Source organism: Takifugu flavidus, chromosome 16 (genome assembly GCF_003711565.1).
Source record: "Takifugu flavidus isolate HTHZ2018 chromosome 16, ASM371156v2, whole genome shotgun sequence".
NCBI lineage: Eukaryota > Metazoa > Chordata > Actinopteri > Tetraodontiformes > Tetraodontidae > Takifugu > Takifugu flavidus.
The window spans coordinates 5,468,760-5,479,758 of NC_079535.1; positions in this window are offsets into that span (position 1 = coordinate 5,468,760).

Sequence of the window (10,999 nt, forward strand, 5' to 3'; positions counted from 1 at the left end):
TTCTTTTTCAGAAGAATGTCCTGATTCTAATAGAATTGTCACCAGACAACACAGGCCCGGGGTTACTGAGTGCTGATTGACCCCCACACTTGTCCAGTCTCATCCGTGAGGCTCGTGCTATTTGTGCAAGCTAACCTCCATTAAATACACATGAGACTGCACATAGACAACCGCAGCCTCTCTCTCTCACACACATGCACACACACTCTGTTACCCATTACTGCCACCGTGCCCACACTCTATTTCAGTCTGGACTTTACCGTTCCAGTGACCACAGGGCCCGCCGCATAGACAGGACTGTGTTGGCTTCTCTTGGTCCGGTCAGACCAGGCTTTTCACATGGGCGGGGTGGGCCGGCGATTGCTGGAGGTGGGGTGACGGTGGTTCTGGAGGTGTGTGTGTGTGTGTGGGGGGGGGGGGGGTGCTATCTTGCAGCTGTTTAGCTAAAGACAGAGAGGTCTTTCCGCATAAATTTCACTGATATCACCTCCATCAGAGGGCCATAAAGCTGATTTATTATAAATACAGCTCTCGTGTGTTTACCATGCACATTCTTGGGCCTCCGACATCTTTCAAAGTGAGCACTTGCAGGTGCTCTGGCTCGGTCTCTGTGGGGTAGGTTGAAGCAAATCGGGGAGGAGAGGAAGGGAGAGAGAGAGAGAGAGAAAGGGAAAAAATCTACTGGAGCACACGGGAAAGAAGAAAGAAAGGGATAACTGATTGCGGCTAGCTGGGAAAACATGGCAGCCATAACAGTGGCGAGTCTGCGGTGATAGGTACAATGTGTTAAAGCACTGAGTTACGTTCTGTCACGCCGCTCTGTCACAGCTGCGGGCAATCATGCCCGTGAGCCGCTTCGCCCCGCACACCTGTTGGGCATCAGGACTTTAATGAACGGTCATCTTAAACCCCAGAGGCACACCTGCTCCCTGCCAGATAATTATTCATGTTCCGATGACTTTCCAGCGTATTCCTGTTTGCCTGCCTGCCCGGTTCCAACCTTGCCTGTTCCTCCGGTGCATGGCGACATGGGACCCGGCCACATGGTCGACCTTTCTGGGCTGGGTCGAGTATGCCCACAACTCCATGATCAGTTCGGCGACGGGAATGTCGCCGTTCTAGTGTGTTTTTTGTCACGGACGGGTTGATTAGGACCTGAACACAGGCCAGGACAGTGGTAAAATGGTCAAACAGCTTTATTTACAGGGAAGGGGAGCACACACTGACGACAGGAAACAGTCCTCCTGGACCGCAGGGGGCAGCGTCTGCCCGTCACAGGTCCATCGGCAAGTCACCCACCAGACGCAGTCCCCCTGGACTTTGCTTGGGGACGTCGGAGGCCATCCCTTGAGGGGGAAGTGGGCTCTGTCACAGCTGCGGGCAATCATGCCCGTGAGTCACTTCACCCCGCACACCTGTTGTGCATCTGGACACTAATGAGCCCCTTTCTTAATCCCCGGAGGCACACCTGCCCTCTGCCAGATCGTTATTCGTGTTCCGATGACTTTCCAGCGTATTGCTGTTTGCCTGCCTGCCCGGTTCCAACCTTGCCTGTTCCTGACTATTCTGTTTTGCCTGCTCCCCGGTAAACTCTGTCTGCCTTCTGCCTGATCTCGACCTTGCCTGTCCCCGACTATTCTGTTCTGTTCGCTCCCTGGTGAATCCTGTCTGTTGTCTGTTTCTGACAATAAAGCGGTGTTCAGCCAAACTCGTGTGTCACATTTGGGTTCTCATCTGGTCCGTGACACGCTCTCAGCTTCCAGAACACTAATTCCCAGAATCCCACTCATCAGACGACTGACATGTCACATTCTCCCATCAGCTAAGACACCCAGGTTATCAACTCTAAGGAGATCATGGACATAAGACATTATAAAGTGTCAGTTTTGGAAACTTCCCATCACATGAAAGCCATTGTGAATGGGACGGCCATGAAAATTCACACCACGTTTAAACCTCATTCACCTCTAGTTGTATTTTTGGTCATTAAAAGTATAATAATGAATAAATACACTAAGAACTGGTAACACCCCACCCCAAAAATGATTTGCACTCGGATTATTTGAAAGATTTAAAACAGAACTTCATCTCAGCCAAATGTTTTTGGAGGAGAAAACAAAAGTAAACAATACAATGATTCACCGCGCTGCATTCCTGTTTACAGACCATCGGTTAAGTTTAACCTGCTGGGCATGTAGTGGTTCCAAACAGTTTTCTGCAACAAACATTTAGATAACCCGACTAAACATGGTGGTTTGTTTACAGCCCGTCTGATTGTCAGACCACTCAAGCTTGACGTCCTTTTTGTTTTGTTGCTGTGCCCCAAATCGCAGCAATTACATTGTTGGGTAAAACGATCAGCATAAATGCAAACATGAGATCTGATGTATACCTGCACACTTTTTTTTGAAAGTGTGGTTGTCTCTGAATGCTCACAAAATTGCATATCATTTGAACACATGCAATGCGGATGTTTTTATTAGTATTAGCATTTGTCTAGGTTATAAACATCTGGTGATTATGATGTACCATTTAAAAATTCAACATTTCTTGTTTTAAAATTGGCTAATCTAAGCAGTTTATTCCCATAATCCAGTTATTGTTTCAACTCAACGTTTTGTTATTTCACAGCAAGCACTGTTTATAACCTAAAATAAAAGAGGAGAAAAGACACATACAGCATCAATTAAATAATAGTTGCACACTGAAAACAAGAAAAATCTTGTAAATACAACAAGAGGGCATCCAAACAGGAACCGGTTTTCTCTACTCACATCACTTTCTGACAGCTACACAAAATAGTAGGGAGGAAGGGCATTATGTGGGAAGTGTGTGCCAGACTGTATGTGTTTGTGTGTGTATGTGTGTGTTTGTTATTTTCTCTGCAGTAATTAAAAATCAAGAAGAGTGATTGAGAAGAAATGTGAGTCATTCCAGAAATTTGAGGGAGCTTCTAGCTTTGTGGATACAAGAGATCGACTAAATCAGGCCAAAACCAGGAACACACACACACACACACACACACACACACACACACACACACACACACACACACAGACATGCGCGCTGACATCTGCATGTTGAAGGTTTCATAGTTCGGTTTGAGATGGTCTGATGAAGTTATCGGCCACACATGCTGCAGTGGCAATGGATATATAAATCATAAATAGACCATAATGATTATTTAAAATCAAGTCAAGACCCCTGTGCCATCTGCCCTGGGGCAACAGCTCAGATCTGTCTGTCAGCTTTGAGGCTGTTTACTTCAGCCGTTCTCCCCACACCGTGTCCCAGTCCCTTGTCCCCTCGTCCCTCCATTCTTTGGTTTGTAAAACACTTCACATTAAAGTCAGGGGCAGCAGCTTAAGTAAACAGCAGCATTAAGCTAACATTGTTTTAGAAGCACCTGCCATATACCACGGAGAGCGGTCAGGGCATGGTAATTATTTGCTGAAGCGCCGAAACACACGTGCGCACATACACACAAAGAAACATGTAAACAAATACCCACAATCATTTTACCGCTAGTCCACAATCTGGCTTGTGTTTGCTTTCCGGCATTTTTTCACAGGGTGGAAATATTTAGCCCCAGTGAAACATGCATTTATCTAACTTTTTTTTTGTTCCAAACCGCAACCTCTAAAATCAAATAAACAAGTGAGCTCTATTCTTTTTTTCCTACTCCATAAAAGCCCATCAAGAGGAATGCTGGTTAATCCATGTCTAACCTCCTCCATCATGGCTGGTTCCTCTCATTACCAGCCATGATGTTTCTATTACGCCTCGACATCCTCTGCTCTTATCAAGATAAATATGCTGCAATATCACTTCGGCTCGACCCATTTTCGCTTGATGCCTGCCCAAATACCGAACAGGGAACAGGTTTACAGCACTGAACCAATTTGCTGCATGGTAGCAGGGTGGGAGTTCAGTGTTTTCCCCTTCCATACCTCCTTTCTCTTTAATTCGCTCTGTGAAAAAGCTTTTTCACTGACTTTCCTGGCTGCACCACTCATTGCTTTTGCCCTTTAACATACTGGGCTGTTTATTTGGTGCTTGTTACAGATGGAACACCAGAGTCAGACATGCCATGGCAGAAGGGCAACAGAAGGTGGGTGACAGATATCCCAATGGGGATGTAAGGAAGTGTGAACAAATTAAATTTTTAAACAAGGCTTGACAGCTGGAGGACCTATTTAGGTATTTTCCTTCAGCCTTGCCTTCAAACCCTCCATTTTTTTGTCCTAATAAGATGTAAACCCAGACTAGTGGGGAAAGTATCGCAGAAAAAGGATCGCTGGTTTTGTGTTGGGCGTTCATACACCTCATGACTTACACCCATGTTAGCCAAACTAATAAAAATAGACTTTTACCTGCTGCAACATTCGGACCACGTCTAGCAGAAAAGTGCGAAGAAAAAGATCTGATCAGCATTTTCAGTCTGCCCAGATGATCAAAAGAATGGTTTTGTTTTCATTTTTTAAAGATTCTTTCCAGGAGTGAATTCAGGACAGCCAAATATGACTAAGTCAGATAGCAGCTTTTGTAACTTAGTGTGACCTATTATAGGGGGCAAAATTTGTAAAAAGGTTTAATAAGGAATTACAATTCAAAAAGAAAAAATCAATCTTCCTGCATGATGCTGCGAAACTTCCAGATCTTTTTTTTTTTTTTAAATCCTTCTCAACATTTGACAGCAGTGGGTGTATTTAGACTGTGATGGAAGGAGTCATAAAGGTTAGTGGAAAAAAATCATTGTTATAGTAAAAGGCACATATTTATTTTCTTGTCCGTGACGTCAAGCAACACACTGTCGCCTACACAGAGTTCACCCGGCTCTCGTTCATTCATTCCCCAGAGTTGCGTGGAGAAATGGTGCATTTGTGATTCATTCAGATGGAACATAGTGCTTGAGAAAACCTGGCAGCGGAGCATATGGACAATGACTGAGACTACCAGCTGGAAAACGAAACGTTACTTTGCTGAAATACATTTGAGAATTGTTAGTCAACCATAAAGAAAGAGCGATTCTTAGCAGTAAATATCGTCCGCTAATGCTCTGAAAGGCCTCTACATTGTTATGTTTTCACACAATCTGCACAAGAGAGAGCACACAGGGCTGAGAACTTGTACGAGTAGCTAGTGTGTGAACAAGCCCTTGTTTATTGACTTGGAGAGGGAAACTTTATTAACCTGCCCAGCCTTGAATGGGAGACACCTGCTGCTGGTACTTAGGCTGTCATTACTGCAGTCAAGAGCTGCAGGGAGGGTCCTCACCATGCCCGGCGCGGCCTGCTGTTCCATTGTCTGGAGCCCCATCACCCAGCAATTGAGTACTACAACATTTACAAAGAAGATTGCCCTTTGTTGGGTATCGTCACTAAGCTGGGAGACCTTTTTTCCCCTCACTTGTCAGCAATCAAATTATGGTGGACAAATCCACTGACTCTGGGTTTTGTTCCTTTTGTCTGTGGTAAAAGCAGGAGCTGCCTGTGATTGACTGTTTTGTTGGGGTTGTCATTGGTGAAGTGGTTGATTGCAGAAAAATTAAAGTCACAACAATGATGACTTGAGTGGATGAAGAGCCTAAATGGGGCACGCCACATCATTGTTAGCAACAATAAAAGAAACGTAAACCTATACAGTAGGTAGAAGCATCTCCACGCCTTTCTTTATGTCATTTTTTTGTCATTAAGAGCATGTCTGCTGAACAATTATGATTTTCATCTTACACCAGACAAATTATCTAATATCACTGACGGGGTGACAGGATAATTTGGTCCTTTTACTGAGTGATACTTCCTCCAAAGTGCATGGTGTCAATGGCTGACTTTCAGCAGAGCAGATAAACCACTGCTAAACTGGCTTTTATCGTCCTTCCCGGGCTCAGGGAGGACTGATACCCGCCCATTGCAAGGACAGCACTGAGGCGAGCCGAGATGCGTGGGCTTTGGTATGTCTGCGGCTAAAAGGAGCATCTGTGTATATACTTGTGAGTGCTTATGCTCATCTGCTGAGTCCTAAAAAAAGGAGGTAGAACTCTGTCCTGCGTGTGTTCGGTCAACTAAAGTCTCTTTATGCAAGTGTGTATTTATTTATTTGTCCTCATTCAGGAAATTAGGTAACTGGAAACCAATTTTACGACCATATATCCACAAATATACAAGCTGTGCGCATCCAACTTTCAAACCTTAGTGGAGCCAACACGTACTCTGTGGATCCCTCTGGTAAACATTATGCTGACGGTCACAGCTCAACAAAAATAATGTTGCACAGTCAACTTTTGGCTTGTTCTTCTGTCCTTCCAGTGCCCAGCAACAAAATGTCCATTTGTTTATGTGCTGATACTGGATATCCTGCTTTTGCATGCAGGTTGTTGCTCTCATTCCTGCTACAGCTCACAATTCTGAGGGGCTGAGGTGATTAGTGGCAGCGAAAGATTAACAGTCAGGGGAACGGCTATAGGTCAGCCTCGGCTGCGTTCAAAAATACCAAAGTGTAAACAAGTCAAAGCATGACGAAAGCGCATATTTTTGGAGGACTCTGCTGCAAACCTGAATTCTCTGACTCCCCACACAAGGTTTATGTCTTTATTTAAAGAAAATATACTTGGTGTGAGTGAGGTGTTGGTGTTTGGAGCGTAGGGAGTGTTAATTATGTGAAGAGTGATGACCTTTGCCTGGTTAAAAGGACCTTATGCATCGCAGCTGTGGGGAGATGAATAGGTATTGCCAGGCAACAGAAGGAGTGGTCTGCAAATTTCTCTCTCCTCTCATTAAAACACATTATTCCTGATGTTAGATATCATTTCACTCCATAATTAGATGAATTTGGTTGATGCAAACTTAACATGCACAGCTGCAGAGACTCTTTGGAACTGATCCACTGACCCACTAAATATTAAATAATACAATATGTGGGGGTAAATATCAATACACTGTTGTTTTCAGAAGGCATGTGCACGTCCAGAAACCTCAGTCCCACCCTTCGTCTGCAGCCTGCCTGGCCATACACTGCAAACCAGCTTTTGAAAGCGCAACGGAATTGTGCTCGGCAGAGAGGCCTTCAAAAATACATATTACTGCATTACAGCATCTTTACTTTCTCTCTCTCTCTCCTTTCTCTTCTTGTGTCGTCCTTTGCATTTTTCAATCTACTTTTAATATACTTAAGCGTGGCTGAGGCCACTTCTGTGGTGCTTTTCAAGTGAAACCCCTGCAAGAAGCAGCTCCTCGGGGACTGGGGACAGGCAGTCAGCCAGCTTCCAGAGTAAACATATAATTATGCCTTGGACGGCTATAATTATATCTGGGATGTGAAGGAACAGAAGCGAGGGAGAGCCAGGCCGATGCACAGTAGCAGAAGTGCACTTAATGTTGTTTTAAAATTGAGACAAAGCTAGGGCAGACATCTAAAAAAGCATTTAATGGAATGATAATCATGTCCACCACCCATTTCTGTTGTGCACAGACAGATTTTGAATGTCAAGGCATGTCTATGTCCAAATACACACCTTATATCTAAGTCTCCGCCCACGTCCATCTGAACCACACAAGTGGGTGCTTTCAAGGCCAGCACAGCATTCCCCTCAGGCCTGTTCTTTAATCCAGCATCTCTCTACTGATGCGGTCAACTAACTTACAGGCCTTGTGGTTGGCTACCCTTCCATTGGAAAAAGAAAGGACTTTCAGGATGCTTTTCTGGAAATAAAAATGATTTTGTCGTGGTCACGGTAAAAATGAACCAGGTCGAATACCTGTTTTCCTCTGCATCACTTGACTCAGTTTGAGACCAGCCCCTTGTCTTTTATGTGAAAGTTCCCCTCTAATTTTCCATGTCTATGGTGCCCCAAGGGTGAGGTGGATGGGGGTGGAGAAAGGTGACATCACGGCATTTAGGCAAATTCCATATGAAAGAAAAAAGGAACGGCTGCAGCTATCCTCCATAAAACAGTGGAAACACTATAAAGTTATAGGAAGCGATTAGCTGATAATTAAGCAACCTAAACAAACCCCCAACCGTTCTCACACATCATTACTGTCTCCCAAACATTCATTGTAGTACACATGTGCGCACAAAAACGTACAACGGAGGCCGACACAGACAGTAGGATTGGCCCAGGAGGATCGGCGGAGGGAGGGCCGAGGGCGCAGGCTGCAGCTGGGGTCAGGAGAAGGCACGTTAATCACCGCTATCCTGTCAACAACAAAGACTAGGCCTCACCCAAATGCTCTGCTCGGTAGCTTTAATAACACCGTGTAGGTATCACTGTGAGTCAGGCAGTGGTGTCACCAGAGGGCCGAGGAGAAGGAAGTGAAGACATGAGGTGATGATGCAATTACAGGAGTAAACAGGAGATGGGAAGAACAAGAGGAAAAAATGTCTCAAGTGGTTTTTTTGCTTGAGGATAAGGACACACGCCCAGTTACATACTGTATTTCTTGTGGTCATTAGCTGGCTTTTCATTGCTCTGTTTTCCAATACATCTTGAAGCATGCCTTCAAAACACTGATGCCTGAAAAAGGTTAATGTGTCACAGGGGAGATGGAAATGCTTTTGTCAAATAAGTTATGACCTGCTGAATGTCGAGCCATGAGGGCTGTTTCCTCCGATGTGTCAGAAGAACACACATAATTATGTTGGCATTTAATTTTTATCCCTTGATATCTGTGCACATGGCCAAGCACTAGTTGCCCAATTAAAAATAATTAATCCAGACTTCTCTTGTTATGTTTTTGACAGTTCTGTTTCTTCTGTTGCCTTTTGTTTGAGGGTTTTGATATCTACTTTTGCTTTTTAATAAAAGCCTGTCACAACATGATTGGTAAGAAACATAATGTTCGGCCATCAGCTCGAGCCATTGAATCAAAATGTAGTGTTTCCCAGATATTTTTTGTACCATTTGCAATAATAAAATTGCGTGGGATTAGAATAACTGTGTCAAGTTCAGTGTGATACAGTTTATCCATGTTCATCCAAGAAATAACAAATTTTTTTAAGGATAATGAACTCACATTAGAGGAAATCCGTATGTTATCTTGCAACCCTGCCTGTATTCTGATAAACACTGCCATTCAGTTTAAATTACACACAAAAATACACGTTTATGATTTTTCTGCCTCCTCTAAATTGAAGTGAAACAACTGATATGTTGATTTTCAAGTCGCCCAAAACCTTAAAAGGTTGCTCAAGTCTTCTGTCTTTACTTTTTTTTTAACTGTGTTCAGTAAATGTGTTGTTTCAAGCTCCATTAATTGAAACACAAGCCTTTCCTAGGATGGCCAGACCACGACCCCACACTGGGTCACATTACTAAGCAATAGATGTGTTTAGATTTTTCTCTCCAAAAGAAAACATCATTAGGTTTCGGAGAGCAAATTTTGCTTTTCCCCTATGTCCGCAGCTCAGAGGTAATAGCAGCCTTCCCCTCCTCTGCAAGGACTGTGGCCTCAGACCTGACCTTCAACCTACTGGTCCATCACAGTATACAAACACTGGTGCAAGTGGGAGGGAAGGAGGGGTGCTGCATTAAGAATTTAAAACGAAATTATCAGTAATTCCAGAACCAAACTGTTTTCAAGTGCTCAATCCTTGCTTTGGGTTCCATCTGGACTGTCTCTGCTGCAGTAGTTGTCTGATCTGACACTTATCCTGATACAAGGGTCAGGCCCAAGTCAAACCAGAGACAATTTGTTTTGGTCTTAGCTTTCCCATAAGCCATGCCTCTCCCTTCTCTCCACTCTGTCCTTCTTTGCATATCCTGCCAAGAATTAAAAGGAATGACTTTACACTCAGTTACATGTAGCAGCTGCTGAGTAATGTCCCTCTTTGAGACATAAAGCTCATTGGGATTTACATATCTCATTCCAAAATCACAAGCTGTACACGCCTGTTAGAGGGGCCCGAGGCTGACACAAGACAGCTTATGCAGATCAGGCAGTATTTTGGAGCCCTCCTCTGGAATGAATAAGAGGAGGAAGTGGAGAGGCTGTCCTCACCCTGAGGCAGGAAGTGACATACACCCAGGGATGCCAGGCAGCAGTTGTTTTGAATCTTGTACGACAAAAAGGAATTGTTAGGGATGGATCGAAGGGGAGAGGATGAGGAAAGGGGGTAAAAGGTAATTTGATTAAAGTTGTTGCCTACAGCAGAATTTTCAATTCTAAACACATCCGTCCTGAAACCGCCGATGTAAACACAGTGTGCTCCCTGACCTTTGTGGTAAACATCTGTTCGGGGGATAAGCTTTCACCCTCGCTTGAGCACTGCCTGACATGGCATTGATGAATACTCTTTTAATTACCAAAAGCAACACATGAAATGAATCTTCATTATCTACTTAAGCAACCGAGTAAACACTACTGCCTTGTGAGTATCAGGACTCTGAGCAAAAGCTGTGCGAGTCAGCTTCATTGACAGGAACATAAAGGGAATTTCTGGCTCATGGTTAGTTTAGCTGTCAAGTTTCTAATCCATAAAGTTTACACCTGGTTTTTAAAATGTGAATCTGAACTATCACATTACTTTGGGGGTGTCAAATTCCGTCCTGAAGTATTTTAAACCTTGGTCCACTATACGACATTCACAACCAGTCAACTGCAGCCTCGGTGCCATGTGAGACAGATATACATCCCTTGGGAGGTAAAGAAGATCCTTGAAAGGGCGAGAGGCAGCCGATGGGTCTGGGGCATCGTAAAAGAGTCACAGCCGGCTCGGCCAAGGGGGGAGGAAGGAGGCAATTAAAGTACCACAAGTGGCTTGAGTGGTGGGCACCAGCTGACTTTTATCACATCATGAAACAAGTTTTGGATAGTGGCAAAAAGAAATGTGAAAAAGAAAGAAAAGAAATGGAAAAGGTGGAAGATGAGCAGTATAGCTATGTTGTGTGGTGCTCCCAGGCTTGGCCAGACCACCTTCAAGAAAGGGGTAGACTATCAAGACAGACGACTTCCTACTGCAGTCTGATTATACCCTGGAGGCCCCGGGAGAGCCTTATAAA